The following is a 19,444-nucleotide window of genomic DNA, read 5'->3' on the forward strand; positions in this document are numbered from 1 at the left end:
CCTAGTTGCCTTATCTGTTCTCAAAAATTAGTAAGAACACTTGGAAAAATACTAAATACGCACTAATTCACTCAATACGCCCCACACACCCTATATATAACACTTAACAATCCCCTAAACCTCAATACTCACTATTCACTGTAAAACACCACTAGCTCGACAAAATGCCAATAAATTGCAAGGTTACATCTAGAGATCTTAGCCATTAGGCCGAGAAGCGATAACTGAACACTGCAGACATAGTCGGACTGACGCCGTCTTCAACAATGTACTTGTGTTTTCCTGAAGGTGTTTGTTATACTTTATTTGCTAATTGTATTTTATTTCTTTCTTAATATTTTCTACTACTTTAGAAGCGGTTATGGTCTTGCTTTCTTTTAATCTCATGTTCCTTGCTCTCCATAGTTCCATTGTTATTATGTTTGTTATAGTGGTATTTAACATGGCAGCTTTGCATTTCTAGCCAAGTTCTGCTATGGTTATTGAAAATATTATTTGTACTATATTGAAAGGTTTTTATTGAGGTTAAGTTTCTCATATGAAGGTTTAAAAGCTTTCCATACAGGTCTTGTCATTTTACAAAATATAGAAGGATGTAAAGTGGTTTCGATATGCTTACATAGTTTACATGTGGCATCATCGCGTCCTCGATTCTTTCGCCATGCTTTTAGTTTTCCAAGTGTTAGTAAGCTACTATGCATTAATCTCCGTATGACATTTTGGCTCAGACCCTGTGCGTAAGAGAAAAAACTTCTCATCCAAATTTTGTGCTATGGGAGTGGTTTTTGGAATTGTTCGTTCGACAGGTTTTGATATTTAATACTGCTCGAATTTTCTTTGGGTGTTATTATATTGTAGATGTTTTTACCTTTTTTTTATTTGAAACAAAATATATCTTCAATGTTTGTAATGATATTTACAATATCTTGGTAGTAGAAAATTTCGTGTTTTCGTGAAATTATTTTTAAATAAAAATATGCATTGATTGTAGGTTTTTAATGCTAGTTTTATTAGGGAGTTAGCTAAAAACTACTTATGAAGATAAAGGCTTCGTGTAGTCCACCTGATTTTTTAATTTTTAATAGGTTGTTTATTCGTAAGGCAACACCTAGTTTGATAGGTTCTGTATTTCCTAAACCACCTTTTACAGTTTGAAGGTTAAGAATTTCTATTTTAATTGGTTCGGCGTGTTGGCTCTGCCATAGATATTTTGAAGTAATCTCTTTTATTTGTTTTCCGACTAAATTGCTTTTTGGAAACATGTTTGCTAAATACCATATCTTAGAAAAAGCCAATACATTTAGAAATATGCTTTTACATTTTAGAGATACATTTCTATATTGAAAACATTTAACTTTTTAGTCAAACTTTAGTAAGGCACTTTTCCAGTTTATGTTTGCTGTAAAAGCCAGGTCAGTGAAAAAAGTTAGACCTAGGATCTTCATTCCTGACATATTGACCCAGTTTATGGCGTGGTCTATGTGGTATCTTTTATTGATGTAATTTTTATAGGTAATATAGTTGAAGCCTCCAAGGGCTAGGGCCTTCGACTTTGATTTGTTTATGCTTGATCCTGTACACTGCTGGAAAATGTCCAGGGCCCTAAATTTTTTATCTAAACATAATATGTCTTGTGCTGTGATCATTGTATCGTCTGCGTATTGTATGACCTTGAGAGGTCTTTGGCTTTCATGAAGCATGAGACCATTAATACTTGAATTATTTTTTATTGCTAGAGACAGGGTTTCGACAGATAGACAATACAACATCAATGCTATAGGATCACCCTAACGTGCTCCTCTAATAATTTCAACGGGTTGACTAAGAAAATTATTGTTTATTATAAGGGATTGTGATTTCTTAAGTGTTTGTCTAATGGCCGTTGTAAATTTTGTTTCAAAATTATAGCGAACTAAGACTTTGAATAAAAAGTTATGGTCTAGTTTATCGAAAGTCTTTTCATGGTCAATTGATAAAATAAACCCGGAAGTATCTTTATGATTGGTATATTAAATGAGATCTCTTACGAGAAATATGTTTGAGAATATTGACCGATTTGGTACTGAACAGGTTTGGAATGATTTTAAGATTTTATCTAGCATCTTTGCCAAATTATTTGCTAAAGCTTTTGTAATAATTTTATAGTCAGAACAAAGAAGTGAGAAAGGGCGCCAGTTTTAATGTATTTTTGATCTAATTCTTTTGGAAGAAGAATAATTATGGCTGTTCTTTGAGACCAAGTTAGTTTGTAGTCATCTTTAAATAGGTTTTCGTTTGTTAGCTTGGTAAAGTGTGTGCCGATCATATCCCAGTATTTCTGGTAGAAATCTACCGGTATTCCATCAATACTAAGAGTTTTGTTTTTTCCAAGTGACTCAGCGGCCATAAGAAGTTCCTCTTCAAAAAAATATTTATTTAAATACGAATTTTTTTCGTTTCTAAGGCTGTTCAACATATTTTGAAGTAGGTCGTTTTGTTTGTCACTATCAAGTTTTTGTGTACTGTAGAGGGTCTGAAAGTATTCGATGAGTCTTTTTTTTAATTTTTATTGGATCTTTGTATAGTTTTTCATTATGAATTACTTCTGTGATTGCCTTTTTTTTTTGGTTTCTTTTTTCCATAGCAAAAAAGACTTTGGATGGGATTTCTCCTTCCTTTATAATGGTTTGCTTTGTTCGAATGAAAACCCCTCGATATTAAACGTTTTTATTTCTCTTTTAAGGGATTTAACCAAAGTTGTATTTTTCGTATCCCTTTTTAATTCCTCCTGAAAGGATATATGGAGTTCATCGTTATGATTTCTTCTCTCTTTTGCTAGTTCTGTTGATCAGTTAATAGCAATTTTTTTAACTTTATACTTAAACATTTCCCACCATTGGTTATTTGATTCATACTGGTTTTTATTTATTTTGTGTGGTTTAAATTCGTCAGTAACACTAGTTTTAAATAAATGATCATTTAAAAGACTTTTTCAAAAAAGTTGCCAGTATTCTTGCCTTCTTTTGTTATGAGTTTTATATATATATTTGCACATGAAAGCTCGATAATCGCTGAGTTGTGGGTCTTGGACTTCTGTGTGTATTTGAGTTTGTTCCTCAAGTAAGCCGTATATTCTATCAATTCTACTTCTAAATGATCCATTCAATTTTTCATATATAAAGAGTTTAGTTAGAGGGTTTGTTTAACGATATAGTTCTATGATACAGTTTTTTCAGTAAGCTGTTTTAAGTTGTAGTGACCGCTTAAATTATTTGCATTTAACGGATCTCTCATTTCTCTATCTATCAATGGATTTTCTACCATGTTAAAATCGCTTACAAGAAAAGGGAGGTCAGCAACTTTAATATGTTTTTCTAGAGAACCAAAGAACAATTCTTTTTCTTGCGGATTTTTTTGACCGTATATATTAATGACTCTTATTTTCATACTTTCATGGTTTATATTTGCTGCAATAAATCTTCCAAAATCATCTTTGGTTATTGTATTAAAAGTGTGTCTCCCATTCTTTATAAGTATTGCAACACCTCTTTCTTTTGCAGTTCCATTGCTCCATATAGCTAGACCACCACTTTTTTCTTTCCATTACCTTGACAACTTTTCTACCTTTTCATTTGTACAGTGTGATTCTAGTAGGCAGAAAATATCAAAGTCGAGATTCTGGAGGAATCTTATTACACTATGTCTTTTAGTGTCATTGATTCGTTTATTCTTATCTTTAATTTTCTTACTTTTTACAATTTTGCCAGTTTCCGAATTGTTGTTTGAAACAAATATATTGTCATGACCTAGTGTGTCTATTTTAATAAGTTCGGTATTCTCAGTTTTTTCATTTTCCTCATTTTTGATACTAATTTTTTCAGCAACAGGTTTTTTTGGTCTCTCCTGTCCTGTATGGATTGCTGTAACATTGTATCCATTTAACTTTATATGAATTGGTATGGGGTTTCTAAGGTTGTCCATCACTGCTATGATGGTCCCTGAAAAGTAAGAGGTGCCCCGTTCTGGAGTTTTTTTAATAAATGCTTTAGTGTAGACATGTTTACCATGTCTTAAATTTCAAGCAACTTCCCAACAACAATATCTCTACATTTTAGATGTAGACCAAGGATTAAAACCGTAGTTCGCATGCTAGGTTGTCTTAATGGTGTTGAGTTGAAAAAACGAAGGTGAATTTTGTTTATGTTAAGTCCATTTGTAAGAATTTTATTTTTATATTTGTCGTTTTTATACCTTATTTCTAGAATTGCATTATTTCGAAGTAACTGGGTTCCAGCTAGGCCTTCGTCAAGATGTTCGTTTTCCAAAGCCATAAGTATGGTATTTAATGATTGCTGGTATCGCTAGTTCACAAAGAACCGTTTTGTTTAGATGTTGAAATTTATTGTGTTGTTGTTAGGGTTTTTTAATTGCCTGAGTATAAAAAATTTGCGAAGGTTCAGATTGAACATCCGTGCAACTTTCGAAATACGCAATTTTATTAGGGTTATTAAGATTATTATAAAACTCGTACATGTTTGAAACCATATTCGAGTAAGGCTTTATAATAAAAATAGTTTAAAAACTTTACAAACAAACTATTTTAGGGCCAGTAGACCTTAATAAGTTACTTCAAGCTACCCGTGGTTAGGGCACGGTAAGCTATACTAAAGGAACTGTACTAATCCATACTAATCTAAAACAAGTATATTTTGTTTTTAAAATACACGTAGGTATTTTAAATATAGTATCGCAGTCTCAAGCTAAAACCAATAGATCTTTGCCATTAGGCCGAGAAGCGATAACTGAACACTGCAGACATAGTCGGCATGTCTTCATTGTTGAAGACATACTGACGCTGTCTTCAACAATGTACTTGTGGTTTGATTTAGTACTTCTAATCATTTTTGTTGTCGTCATCATCATCAACAGCTGAGACCATTGGCGATGTTGGACACTCTAAAAGTCAAGAATTTTTCTTTTTTTCAATCTGGGCCGCGCTCAGCAGTAGTGCAAAGCTGAGTTGACCTGTGGTCAGGGCAAGGTAAACCTATGATCCCATGACCTAATGCCAAAAATCAGATTAATATATGAGCCGGACTGTGCCGGCGTAGGAGACTTTAAACTGATATAAACAGATACTTTTTTTTTTTTTTAACATTTATTCCGTTATAAAAGAATTTACAATTCCGTTTTATAAAAACTTTAAACATTGTATTTATAATATATAAGCAAGGCTATTACTTCACACCCTTATAATAAATTCATACATCCTAAGGATCTAAAGGGGCTCCGTTGGACATATCCGTCGTACATTAAAAATTTATGTATAAAAAATTTTCACAAACATTTACAAGAAACTATTGTTTAAAGAATATAAACATTAGTATTACACCACGTCCTTAAAATAAAAACATACATCATCCGGACCCATCAGGGTCTTTTGGACATATTCGTCGGGAAATGGGGGTTAAGTGGGTTGTCGTCTTGGAAAAAGCAACAAAATACTCTTCAGATAGTAAAACCAAAATCCTGCTCGTTCGCCTTACTTTTTGCGTTGTTAATCGAGAATAGGTTGTGAAATTTTTCCGCATCGTTTTCGCGAAAGAATTTGTTATACTTTAGTTTCTAAACATATTTTATCTCAACTTTGATAATTTCTATTGTTTTAAAAGAAGTAACGTTTTTGCTTTCCTTTGTTCTTAAGTTCCGAGCCCTTCACAGTACAGTAGTAATTATATTTGTAATTGTTGTTAATGCTTTCTCTGTGTTTTTATTTTTTAAAGGTGCCCCCGTGTATATTAAAAAAAGGCGTCGATTATGTTAAAAGCATTGTTTGTTAATTTTTCATATATACTTTTAAAATACCTCCACACAGTTCTGGCTGTTTTGCACCTTTTTTTTAATAAAGGTGCAGTGTCGTTTCGAGCCTGTTACATACATCGCAGTTTGGTGGTACTCGCCCGCGATTTTTCCGCCATCCGTACAGTTTTTGCTTAGTTCGGATTTTTTAATGTAGGATCCGCCATTGAACATTATGGCACGGCCCTTGTACGTATGAATTAATATTTTGGTTCTAAATTGGGTTTCACGGCAGAACTTTTTGAGATGTGGCGTCCCATTTGTGTTGCGCTTTGGCGATGTTTTCATTTTACTTGTGGGTCACTAAAAAAAGGTATACGCTTTTTTTTATTTTTTGACTTAGCTGCAAAATCGACGATTTTGTTCGCAGGGTCTCTATAACATCTTTGTAAAAGAAAGGATGATCCTTTAAAGACTTTGGAAAATTTTTTTTGGGCTAAGAAAGACCACTAAGGGTATTTGTGTTTCGCCAGGGCGATCAAAGAAAGGGCTAGAAAATATTTTTGAAGGAAGAGGCTTTCGTGATACCTTATGTTTTCTCTCAAGCAGAGCAATTGTTTTACCTTACGGCCAAGCATTGTTTGGAAGTGTCTAAGATTCTTAATCCCCCGGTTGACACCGGGAGGTTTGAGATGTCTCTTTTGATGGGTTTTAGCGTAGTTGTTTTGTCCCAGATAGACCGATATATCCTTGCAGATTTTTTGTTCCGTGTCCCTGTCTATCGGAAAAACATTCGCAACAAAGCACACTTTCGACAGCGCCAGGATGTTGACATACACGCCTTTGCATCTTAGCGACACGTTCCTGGATTTAAAACTAGTTAGCCTCTTTTTGAAATTTTCAAACGGTTTTTGCCAATTTGTCGCGGCCGCGCGATTTTAGTCACTAAAAAAATTTACTCCTAGATTTTTATTCCGTTTACGCTTGCCCAGTTTACACCGCCACTGTTTTTGCTGTGCTGCCCAAAGACGTTGACTCGGACAGCCGAATCAAAACCGCCCAACGCAAAACCTTTTGTTTTTGCTTTGTTATTATTCGATCCCGTTGCGCAATTGAATTTTTCGAGAATGTTGAAAATTTCGTCTATTGAGATGATGTTTCTGGCCGCAACCGTAATATCGTCGGCATATTGAAGTATTTTCAAGTTTGTTTTCGTCCCAGGTAGCGGTATGCCGTCAGGGTTAGGGTATGCCGTCAATTTTTTTTGTTTTTCTCAGTTTCTAGCCCTAAAGCCTCTATAGCAATGCAATAAAGCATCAAGGAGATGGGATCCCCTCGTCTTACTCCTCTTTCAATTTTAAAAGGGTTACTCATGAAACCGTTGTTTAAAATTATTGATTGCTTGTTTTTCATAGTTTGCATGATTGCTCTTATGAAGTTTTTTTTAAGATTTAGTTTTTTTAAGACTTTGAAGAGAAAGTTTTTGTCAATTTTATCAAAAGATTTCTCTTGATCAATTGCTATCTTTCGATAATTTTTCCAGTGGTATATTCTATCAAGTCTCTAACAAGGAATATGTTCGAGTATATATTTCGTTCCGGTACAGAACATGTCTGCGACGGTTCAATAATTTTGTTTAATATTTTTGAAAGCCTAAGCGCTAGCGCCTTGGTTATAATTTTTTAATCTGCGCACAAGAGGGATATTGGTTTCCAGTTCTGCATTAGAGTTAAGTCTTCTTGTTTTGGAAGGAGACTTTTTAATGCAGTTTCAATGCAGACTTTTCAATGCAGTTCTCTGGGTCCACGTGAAGTCATTATTTTTTACGAAAAGATTTTCGTTTGCTAGGGAGGTCAGTTCCTCGCCAAACAAATCCCAATATTCTTGGTAGAGTTTTACTGTTATACCGTCTATTCCTGGTGTTTTGGCTTTCGCGAACGAGAAAGCTGCGTTTCTCAATTCCGCGTTGCTAAGTTTGATATTTAAAAAGCCCTATTCATTATCAGTTAGTGGTTTTGCAAAGTTTTCGAGGAAAAGGTTTCTCTCTTCTTTGTCTACGCGCTTTTTCTGTAAAGTTCTTCATAAAAGTTTCTAATTGTTTTTTGATTGTTTTTTTGGTATCGCTATAAAGAATGTCGCTGCACCTTATTCCATTGATTGTTTTTTTGCGTTGGTTTTATTTTTCCATTTGAAAAAGGGCTTTGGAGGGAGTCTCTCCCTCCTCTACTATAATTTGTTTTTTTTTTACAAAAATCCCGCCATGTTTTCAAGCCTTTGCAATTATTTTTGAAACTTATTAATTTTGTCCTTGTTTGTTTCTATTTTCATTTTCTCCGCCTTAATTTCATCCTTCAAAATTGTTATCTTACGCTTTTTTGTTCGCTTAATAAATGTTTCGCGCTGCACAGCGACATCTTCGATTTTGGTTTTAGCGATGTCCCACCATTAGTTAGGATTCTAATAAACATTTTTAGTCAATCACATGCAATCTATTTTTCGCGTTAAAGTTTGTTTAAATTCGGCGTCTTTTAGGATATCGGTATTCAAGCTTTTTAATATCGGTTGCACAGAAAACCGGGATATGGTTACTCATCGCCGCCTTTATAATTTTGCGCGCGCTTTGAACTTTGGCATCTGAAGAAATATATACTCGATCTATCCTGATCCTAAAAGTTTTGTCAGGTTTTTCAAAAATGAATTATAATTTTAGAGGGTTGTTTTCTCTGTAGAGATTAACTAGATTATATTTTTCGAGAAAATTTTGCAGATTCTTACTACGTAGAATGTTTTTTTTGTTTAAGCGATAGCCACCTTGCCTGTCCAGAACAGGATTTAGAATATTAAATATTAAAATCTTCCGACAGTATGGTACGTTAGGACCGTTTATGTTTATTATTCTAAAATCAAATTTATTTAAAAAAATTAGCCGCAAGAATTAGTCCGCTTTTATCTTGAGTGACTTCTTTGATTTCAATATAGTGTTTTGTTAAAAAAGCGACTCTGCACTCTCTTTGGGTTAGATTGTTCCAAAGAGAATTACCATTTGCAAATTTTCGCCATTCCTTAGTCCATTTATCGACGGTTTTTTCGCATCCGTGCGTTTCTTGCAATAAACAAATATCATAATTTTGACTTTCGCAAAAGCGCATTACTTTTCGTCTTTTTTTCTCATTATTAAGACCGTTAACATTACAAGTTAAAATTTTACCTGCTATTTATTTCAAAAAAAAAAAAAGATAAGCGCGATTTCAAAGAATTGTAAAAATACAAATGTTTACAAACTAAAAACGGCACACTCTTATCTTTCAGGAGATTTTTAAAGAGGGGACAACTTATGGGTCTAACAAACATAAAAAGTATTCAAAAATAATATAAAAAGAGAAACACAGAAAATGTACGTTACCCATGTTTGTCATTGTCTGTTCTATCTTTAAATACCCTTTTCGGTTTGTCTTTTTCTTTCTCTTCTTTGGTTTTTCGTTTGTCCTTCTTCCCCGTCTGCTCTGTCATCTCCACATCTTCAGCCTTGTTGTCCTCATTTTCGCTTTTCCTCGTCACCTCTGTTTCTTCCTCAATTTTTTGCTCCTCGACAATTTCCTCGACTACCTTCTTCAGATTTAGACGCTTAGAGATTTGTGGACGTAGAAGAGGACACAAAAAAGCGACTACGCCAAGACCCTCTATCACCTGTCATGGTTTTGATCTTGTGCTGTTTCTGCTTTCTAACAGCACCGTAACTAATTAAGAGATGGTCTGGAGCCGAAATAAGAACAGATACTACACTTGATCTTAGCCATTAGGCCGAGAAGCGATAAGAACAGATACTTTTTTTTTGTGCCTTTTTTGCTAGAGTTTTAAATAATTTAAAAAGCGAAAACGAAAATCGAAAACAAAAAACAAAAACGAAAACGCGAACATTTGAAACAAACAAAAAAGATCTTATTTACATATTCAAGAGTTTAAAAATAAATGTTAATAAATTTTTCGACTTTATATATGTCTGGTTATTACATTAGACTGTTATAATGAATGCTTACGTCCATTGTAACCTCCGGGTTATGAAGGACATAGTCGTTTTCTGCAGTTTAAAATACAGATTAAAATTTGGATGGCCGTTAAGCCGTGCATTTGAAAAGTATAGGCATGTCCGTCACATCCACGAGGGCTTCTGGGAGTGGCATTTTCCTTCGTATTTTGTCAAGCAAAAATAATAAAAGCAAAACTTGAGAGTACATGTTTAAAGACCCTTTTAGAAAGAGAAATCTAGATTTAAGATGCTTTGTTTACTTATTGCTTTGTTTATAGAGAAGATTTTGTGGAATTTCTCCACATTGTTTTCTCTCAAGTATCGGTTGTAGTTTATTTTTAAATACATTTAATTTCCTTTTTTATACCTTCAACAATCCTTGCTGTAAATATAGTTTTATTTTCTTCATAGTGGCCACAAAATTTTAAAAGTCAAATTCCAGGACATTCCAGGACTTTTTGAAAAATTTTTCAGGACATTTTATAACCTAATAAATGAATATTATCAATTATATTTTGATTTTCATTGAACAATATTCATAGAATATTTCAACTAAATTGACTAATAACTTTTTTAAATTGACAAAAAGTAGTTGTATTAAGTTTTTAATAACATAATATTTTTAAAAAAATTTTATTTTGAAAGTCAGTATAAAATAGAAAGAAGAATGTAAACTAATATAAATATACATATAATAGTTAAACAATCATACTCTTTAATGGAACTAAACTAAACTAAAACATATTTACAAAATAAATAAATGAAACTCAAACAATGATTGAATCTCTTTTTAAACATAAAGCTTTTTTCTAAACTGTCAAGCTCTTGCAATTTTAAAAATTTATCTTTTGATAACTTTCTTAAATCATTTGAAGTGATTATAAAACTCAAATCTTTTTTTTCCTCTGCCTTTAATGCATAACTATCTGCCTCCTTTATTAAATCGTCAGCTGATGCTTGAAGTAGCTTCTTCCTTCGAACAGTGTCATCAATTTCAGCGGAAACAGCTTTTCTTTTTAAACTTACAGTTGATAACTCTTTAACTTTTTTTGCACTTTCCAACGCAACATCGTATCGCATTCTAAATAATTTGACTGATTTCATCATTTCTCTAGTAATTGGAATATCTGCAGCATTTTGTTGCTTTGATAACATGTGATCATGAACTATTCTTAATGCAATTAGAGAATCTTCACCTAAATTTTCAACTAGATAGTCCTTATTTACTTTGAACCCGCGTTCAATAGCAGCCTGGCCATGAGACAAGCAAAATAGTATTATGCAGACATCCCAAAGAGATATATATCCATTTACAGGTATATGCCGAGCAAGAAAAATATCCAACCTATCATCATATTTTTTGAATGACAAAAACTCTGTATCATGTTTACGAACAATGTTGATTATAAATTGAAAATATTCTTCATTTGTTTTGTCCCCAATTTTTGATTTTAAATATCCAGAAGCTACTAGTTGTTGCAATAATTTAAAAAACTTTAACTTATTACACTCTACTTCTCTGCTATCTGCTAATTGAATAGGATTAGACAAGAGGAACACCTAACTAGAAGATATTTTATGGGAGATTTTTCTAACATGTGAGTTGCAAGTGAAGATAAAAATATACAAACATCTTTGTAAAATTTTGAAATTATGCTTCCTTTTGATGTTTATAATCGTTTGTATTTTTGAACTTCCATATTTGCAGACAGACCAATATCAATTGTATCTTCTCTTTTGTATAACATTGGATCTGTGAGATTTAGCTTCGTTATTTTTTTTAATTGTATCAGATCGTTCCATTACATCATTTAATAAAAACATACTTAGAATGCTAACTAAAATGTTTTTTAAAACATCGAATATAAATGGGACCATTGGTTTATCACATTGAAAACCCTTTAGGAATATATTTAACTTTTCAGCTATAAATTCAACAAACTTTAATTTAGCAATAAACAAAGGATCTTTAATTGTATCTTTTAAAACATTAAACCACTTTCCATGAGGTTGCTTTGATTTTGGTAAGCTTTGTAAGTGTTCAATAAACTTCAAATAGCCAGGAAAAATATTTGCTGCTCGTTCACAACAGTTTTGATTCTCAGACCAACGATGGCCACAATAAGGTAAAGGGTAAACTTTGTTCTCAGCTACATTTTCATAGATTTCTCTGCGTGAAGGGCATTCATTCAAAAACTTCCACATTGCTTTTAATTTTTTACCAAGTTTCCATTCAGAGTTATTAACTGATGTTTTTAGGCTTCCATGAACTGTGTGGAGGCCACACGTGCCAATATCTAACAAGGCTGGATACTCATTAAGTTCCCGATCTTCTTTTACCAGTCTTAAAAATTTTAAATTGACATTAGGTCCATCTGAAGATATCTGAATTATTTTTTGTATGTTAAGTTGAGAAACACCTTCATTAAAAGATTTTAATAACTGCTTTGAATTTGCACCTCCTAAAAATTGTGAGTCAAGATATCTTGTAAAAACTTGATTTGATTCATGGTTCCAGAATCGAACAATAATATCCTTTTGACCTTTTTGTATGCTACGATTTAATGACTCATCAAAAGATATTACAAAAACCGGTGATAACAATATTTCTTTATATAACAAATCAAGAAAATATGGTGCAATGCCAAATTTTGTAACATATCCACACTTTGTTCGACCTACCTGAAACTTTTTTGCAATGTTACTATCAGAAAACATAGATATAAATGGTGAGTTAATACCTTCACATGATCTTTGAAAAGATTTTGATAAAGCCACGTGTAATATCCATCTAATTTCAGCGGTTATTACTTGTTCATTTATAAATACCATATCCAATGTTTTAGACTTTTTAGATGGCTTTTTAATAATCTGAGTACCAGTTTTTAAAGGTGACAAAGTTTTTGATTCAGCAAAATAATTGCATAATGAACTTAATACTGGAGGTGATAACTCATAATGTTTTTTACTTTTGAGATGACTTTTTAAAGCATTTTCACCCACATTTCTAACATTAATGTCTTTTTTACAAAATGAACATGATGCAATTGTCGTACTTTTTTTAATAATCCAGTTTTTGTATTCAGGTGTTTGCAACCATGCATTCAAAAAATGCGAATCTCGAGGCATTCTATATTTATACTTTACTATTTAAACTTTTTCTAAACTTGAAAATATCCAAAAAATTAAAACTATAGAAAAATTAAATACTATAATTTGATATGCATGATTTCAAACCAACAATTACTGATATAAGAAAACAAAAATCAAACAAAATTCAAAGTAATTAAAGCAATATATAAAACCTAAAAAAAACATAAAAATTAAATTACAGCAAATTATTAGCCGCTGTAATTTAATTTTCATAAAAATTAAATTACAGCGGCTTTAAATTTTTTTAATTGCATAAAAAAATTTAATTTTACTGCAGTAATATTAGTAATTTTAGATTATATTAAAAAAAATAAAAATTCCAGGACATTCAAGGACAATTTTAAAAAAATAAAAATTTTTCAGGACATTCCAGGACACTTGCAAAAATCCAGGACATTCCAGGACTGTGGCCACCATGTTTCTTTTAGTTTCTTTTTTCTTTCCTACCAAAGCTTGGTAGTTATAATATGGGCGAGAGTGGTAGCGATTTCAGCTACATAGTCTTATTTAGACAAATGATCAACGTTTGTCTGGAAGACAGCATGTCCTATATTAAACTTATGCAGTGGCATTAGTTTTTCATAAATATTATTGAAATTCTTCCACACAGATCTTGCTTTTTTACAGTGTATAAATGAGTGCATAGTGCTTTCTACCGCTCCGCTGAATTTGCAGTTTGCGTTGCCGCGTCCTCTGTTCTTCTTCCAACTCTGAATTTTTTCCAGAGTCGGAAGTGAGTTGGTTAATGCTCTCCAGAGGGTATTTTTGCTTGGGCCCTTGGCATAGGATTTTAAACTTCTCTTCAAAATATTTTTCCATGGAAGAATTTTTTGTAGCCTCAAATCCCATGCCATTTGTATTTTCAGTAAGCTTAAGTTTTGATTGGTTTTTGTTAAGTAGGCGTAGATATTTTTAGCGCTTTTAGTTTTTATGACAAAAATTTTGTCACTGCTTCTAATTGTTTCCATGACATCTTTATAATAAAAAAGACATTCAATTACTCGGGAAAGTTGTTTCTCGTAACGAACAACCATTGCTGATATTTAGTAGTTGCTCTTTTGGTAAGGTGATGCGCTAAATAATAATTTTGTATTTAGTAAAACTCGTGAGAGACATCATGTTATTTTATTTATTACCCTAACCCTGTCCCTAACCTTTGCAGTGCTTTTTCGTGTCTAGAACGCCTAGTCATCCTTTTTCAATTGGTATATTTAAAATATCATATTTGATAGGTTGCGCGTACCCGCTTTTCCTCAGGTACGCAGAGATTGCTTTTTTTATTTGTTTACCTGTGTTTTCATTAATTGGGAAGCTGTTGGCCACAAACCATACCTTTGAATTCGCAAGCGTATTAACAAAAACACTTTTGCATTTTAAAGATATGTTCCGGTATTTGAAGTTTTTGATTTTTTTTCTAAAACTTTCAACTGGCTTTTTTCCAATACGAACTCGCGGTATACGCAAGATCGCTGTGAAAGGTTATTCCAAGAATTTTGATGCCTAAGACGTTGCACCATTTTATGTGAAACTGTTTTTGGTTTAACAGGCTGGAATTATTTTCGTAGCGAGGTGGTTAAAACCACCCAACGCCAGGCCTTTTGTTTTATTTTTGTTGTTATTTGATCCTGAGTCTTCCTTAAAGTTATCTAGCGTTTAAATAACGCATTCAATTGACTTTGGGCTCCTCAGGAAAATTGTAGTGTCATCAGCATATTGCGAGTTTTTTAATTTGTTTTTTGTGCCTGGCAAATGAATGCCGTCCACTTCTGGGTTGTTTCTTATTAGAAGGGCAAGCGACTCCACCGCCAGGCAGTAGAGCATGAGTGAGATAGGATCGCCTTGGCGAACTCCTCTGTTTATTCTAAACGGCTTGTTTATGTAGCCATTGTTTATTATAATTGATTGAGACAATTTCGATGTTTTTATTATTGAAGTTACAAATTGTTTTCCTAAATTAAATTTTTCAAGGCTACGGATCAAAAAATTCCTTTCGATTTTGTCAAAGGCTTTTTCCTGATGAATAGTTATCAGTACGCAAAAACAAAAACACCTCAATTGCATAGGAGCTCCTGAAGCTCTGATTTTAGATCTTCAATTCTTCCAAAGTCCCTTTCTGGTTTTTCAGTTTCTAAATCAATTTATTTTTGAATAATTGTATGTTTTCAACTTCAAGCTTTTTATTTTTTCAAGCGTTTATGGCCATTTATTTAATACGTGATTTTATTCCATCCCGCCACTGGTTTAAACTAGAACAATTAGTTTTCTTTCGTCGACCATTTCGAAGTTTTCGCAAAAGTAACTCAAGTTGGTTTTACCCAGAGTATTGTTTTCACTTAACGGGTCGCCACCCACTATATCTAAGTGCGGGTTTTCAACCATGTTGAAGTCACCCGCAATGATCATTTAATCTGATTCTCTTGCCGGCTTTCTTATTAGTTTAAAAAAAATTTCTTTATGTTGCGGAACATTTGGTCTATATACTTCAATTATTCTGATTAATAATTTTTCATAGCAAAAGCTAACAGTAAGAATTCTTCCGCTGTCATCTTGGGTGACCTCGTAAAAGATTGTTTTTAGTTAGAATGGCGACACCACGCTCCTTTTGGTTTCCATTATTCCAAATTTAGCTGCCGTTTCTTTAGTGTTTCTATTCGTTTTGCCAATGGCTATTATTTTTTTCGGTACAATGCGTTTCTTGTAATCATATCACGTCACAGTTCGAATATTTTATATATCTAATTATTTTTTTCCGTTTGTTCTCAGTATGGAGACCATGCACATTCAGCGTTAGAATTCTTACGTCTGTTTTTTTTACATTTTTAAAGTATAGTTTTTTGGCTATGAAAAAAAGAATTTTCTTTACTTTATCAAAATACTCAACTTAGATAATTAATGTAGAGTTTTAATAGCAAGAAAGATTAAAAAACTATCATTCGTAGTAGATAAAATCGTATTAAAAAGCGTAAATTAAGAAGAAGAGATAACTCACCCCTGCTCGAGATGATCTCTACTTTCTCGTTCTTTCCTTACCCTTTTGCTTACTTCTTCCTTCATCGCTCTTTTTAAGTTTTTTTTCCTCTTTTTTTTTTTATCGTTTTATTTTAAAGTTATCGTCATCTTCGAGGATAGATTTTCCCGTCTCGTTACCTTTATCTTCTTCTATTTGATTCTCTACTGCATCGGTGTTTATATTCTGCTCGCTGGTATATTTGCCTTGGTCTTTCCTTATCGGTTCGGGGGTATCAGTATCAATTAGTGTGTTTAGTTCATCTGTAAACAGAATAGGTGTAGTTATCAAACAGGCAGTGCTTGAGGTATATGTGTTAATTTTGAATTTGTTACGCTGATGTGTTAAATAATCGGGTCAGAAGGTGCTGGTTGACGAATTGTTGTTAGGGTTTTATCGATTTGTTTTGGTGTTAGGGTTTCATTGATTTGATTTGGTGCTGGTTTTGAGAATTGTCCAGTTTGATTGTTATGCTGGATTTTAACATTGTATGTAGCAACATTACAGGAGATGGGCATGGGCCCCGGCATGTCCTCCATCACCGCAACCAAAATGCCCGTGTACTACGGTGTTTCACTAACAGGTGTTCTCCTTATAACAAGTTTTGTATAAACATGCCTGCCGTAGCCCATATCCTCGAAAATTTGTTCAACGGCTAAATTTTTGTCTTCAATTGGTAGACCAAACACAGACACATGAATTCTGGTCTTCCGCTTTCTGTTAGGGTTCAATTGATAAAAGGTGTGATGAAGGCGGGTCAAGACAACACCCCTCTCAATAAGTAGGTTTCTTGCTGCTTTCGATCTCTTCACAATTTTCAATACGGTGTTTCGATGTATAAAATGCAGCCCTTTGAGATCTCCAGCTAAACCATCTCTCTCAAGCGCCATTAACACATCGTTCATGTTCATTCGTTTTTGAAGGTTAGTTAAGAGAGTTTTAAGAAGAGATTTTTTGGATTCCATGGACTCGTTTTTGTTTTTGTAGTGATTAGCGTTTTGAACGGTTGCTGCATTAGCATAGATTTTTTTGAAAAATTTTGGCAGTGCCTCCGCCTGTATTGGTTTTGGAGTCTTCTCTCTGTCCGTTAATTACGCTACTTCGTCGCATGGCTTTGAATTTTTTTACACACTAAAACAATTTTCACTTTTTCAAATCGCTGTCTCCGCTATAATAAAGAACATATAGAGATCTTAGCCATTAGGCCGAGACGCGATAACTGAACACTGCAGACATAGTCGGACTAACGCCGTCTTTAACAATGTATTTGTGGTTTGAATTAGTACGCCTAATCATTTTCGTCGTCGTCATCATCAGCAGCATCATCACTATTAGCAGCTGAGACCATTGGCGTTGTTAAAAAATCAGAATAATATTTAAGCCGGACTGTGCCGGTGTACCAGATATTAAATTAATAAGAACAGATACTTTTTTTTTTTTTTTTTTGCTTTTTTTAATTTTTATTTGTTTATTTTAAATTTTATATTGTTATAATGTTTTATATTTACATTTTTATTTGTTTTTTTAAATCATGTTGTATGTTGAATATTTTATTTTTTTTGTAATACAACTTTATTTCTCATAAAGTAAATATTAGTCTTTCTATGTTACTTTTGCATATTGCATAATTTAAAGAAAAGTGCGAATGAAAATTTTCGATGGTGCTTTCTCTATTAGCTTTTTGGTATTTTGCATTCCATTTGTATCTTATTTTACGTTTGATTTTGTCTACTATTTTGTTTGATTTTGTTTCTTTATTTTCTTTAATTTTGGCATTTTTTGCTCGCCATATTTTACTTAGTGTTATATGTGTGATGGTTGTTATTATTTTAGTTCTTTTGTCTGATTTAGGGAGTTTATCAATGTTTATCATGAATATTGTTTGAATAATATTAAATGGTTTTTAGAGTTAAAATTTTTTATAGATAGGTTTTATTTGCTTGCAGACAGATCTGGCTCTCTTGCAGAAGACAAAAGGATGTAGTGAGGTTTCTGGTTGATTGCACGTTTTGCATAGTGCATTACCTCAACCACTGATCTTTCTCCATTTCCATAACTTTTCTAGAGTTGGGAGGCTGTTATGAATTAACCTCCACCAGGTGTTCATGCTTGGTCCCTGTGCATATGCGTTAAAACTCCTTTCTCATATTTTATTCCACATCAGTGGATTATAGAACATCGATTCAAAAAAGGTTTTACTTTTGTTGTATTCAAATTTTGAAAGTTTATTTTATATATCTTTTGAGTTTTTGTTTTTTAGTGAAAGGATCACTATATATTTTTTTTTACATTTATAGTGTCTTGATAATAAAAGGGAGGGCTGTTAAAAGTTTTTGGGAAATTATTTAGGGTAAGGAACTTCCATTGTTGGAATGATTCATTTGCTACTTTCAGGAGCGACGTGGCAAGAAAGTATTTTTGAAAATGTAAGGAGTCATGTGGCTTTTCAGTCTTCTTTATATGCAGCATTTGTTTTATTCTTAGAGATCTTCTTTGCATTTTTGGGTCTAGGATATTCAACCGGCATTGTTTTGTTGGCAAAATTAGGATCTCTCGTTTTAATGGTTATTTCTGATATAGGGAATATGTTTGCTACGAACCATGTTTTGGACAGGGCCAGAGTATTTACAAAAATTGCCTTTCATCTTAGAAAGACGTTTCTATATTTAAAGTTATTGGTTTACTTGGTAAAATTTTTTATTGCATTCTTCCAGTTTATACTGGATGTAAAGGCAAGGTCAGTGTGGAAAAGAAAGCCTAGGTTTTGTATCCCGCTGAAGTTTGACCAGGTGATGTTATAGTTTTTTTTGCTTTCGGGCTTTGGTCGTATTTTCATATTAAATGTAATTAAAACATCCTAGTGCGAGTGCCTTTGTTTTAAACCTGTTGATATTTGATCGAGACGTTATTTCGAAATGCTTAAGAACTGTAACACTTCTGATAGAGATATCGGATTTTGTATGATTAATGTTGTATCATCCACATGTTGCATAAGTTTGAGAGTGGTTTTCTTTTCAGGGATTCGCATTCCATCTATATTTTTTTTTTTTTTGTATTGCTAGACCAAGGGTTTCGACCAGGACGCAATATAGCTTTAAGGATATCGGGTTCCCCTCTCTAACACCTCTACTGAATGGAAATGGTTCGCTCATGAATCCGTTGTTAATAATTATGGATTGGTTTTGGTTAAGTGTCTGATTTATTGCGTTAATGAAATTTTTCCCTAGGTTAAATTTCGTCATTATTTTGGAAAGAAATTTCAGGTCCACTTTATAAATAGCTTTTTCCTGGTCGATGGTTAGGAAAAAGCTTTTAAGGTTTTTCTCGTTCGTGCAATGTATTAAATCTCTTACAAGTTGTATGTTTGAAAAAATGTTTCTTCCTGGGACTGTGCAAGTTTGTGGTATTCGCAGGATGATGTTCAGGACATTTGCTAAACTTAGTGATAGAACTTTTGTTATTATCTTATAGTCTACACA

The 19,444-nt window shown here is 32.9% G+C and overlaps 1 non-coding gene and 1 pseudogene across 1 annotated transcript; both read right to left on the reverse strand.

The window, feature by feature from the left end:
• Positions 1–4,961: 4,961 nt before the first annotated feature.
• LOC136077434 (U2 spliceosomal RNA) lies at positions 4,962–5,158 on the reverse strand. The gene has a single exon (XR_010637066.1). It is a non-coding gene; the product is annotated as a U2 spliceosomal RNA (small nuclear RNA).
• Positions 5,159–9,470: 4,312 nt separating this feature from the next.
• LOC136077566 (U2 spliceosomal RNA) lies at positions 9,471–9,591 on the reverse strand (annotated as a pseudogene).
• Between the last annotated feature and the right edge of the window lie 9,853 nt (positions 9,592–19,444).

Source organism: Hydra vulgaris, chromosome 02, assembly GCF_038396675.1.
Source record: "Hydra vulgaris chromosome 02, alternate assembly HydraT2T_AEP".
NCBI lineage: Eukaryota > Metazoa > Cnidaria > Hydrozoa > Anthoathecata > Hydridae > Hydra > Hydra vulgaris.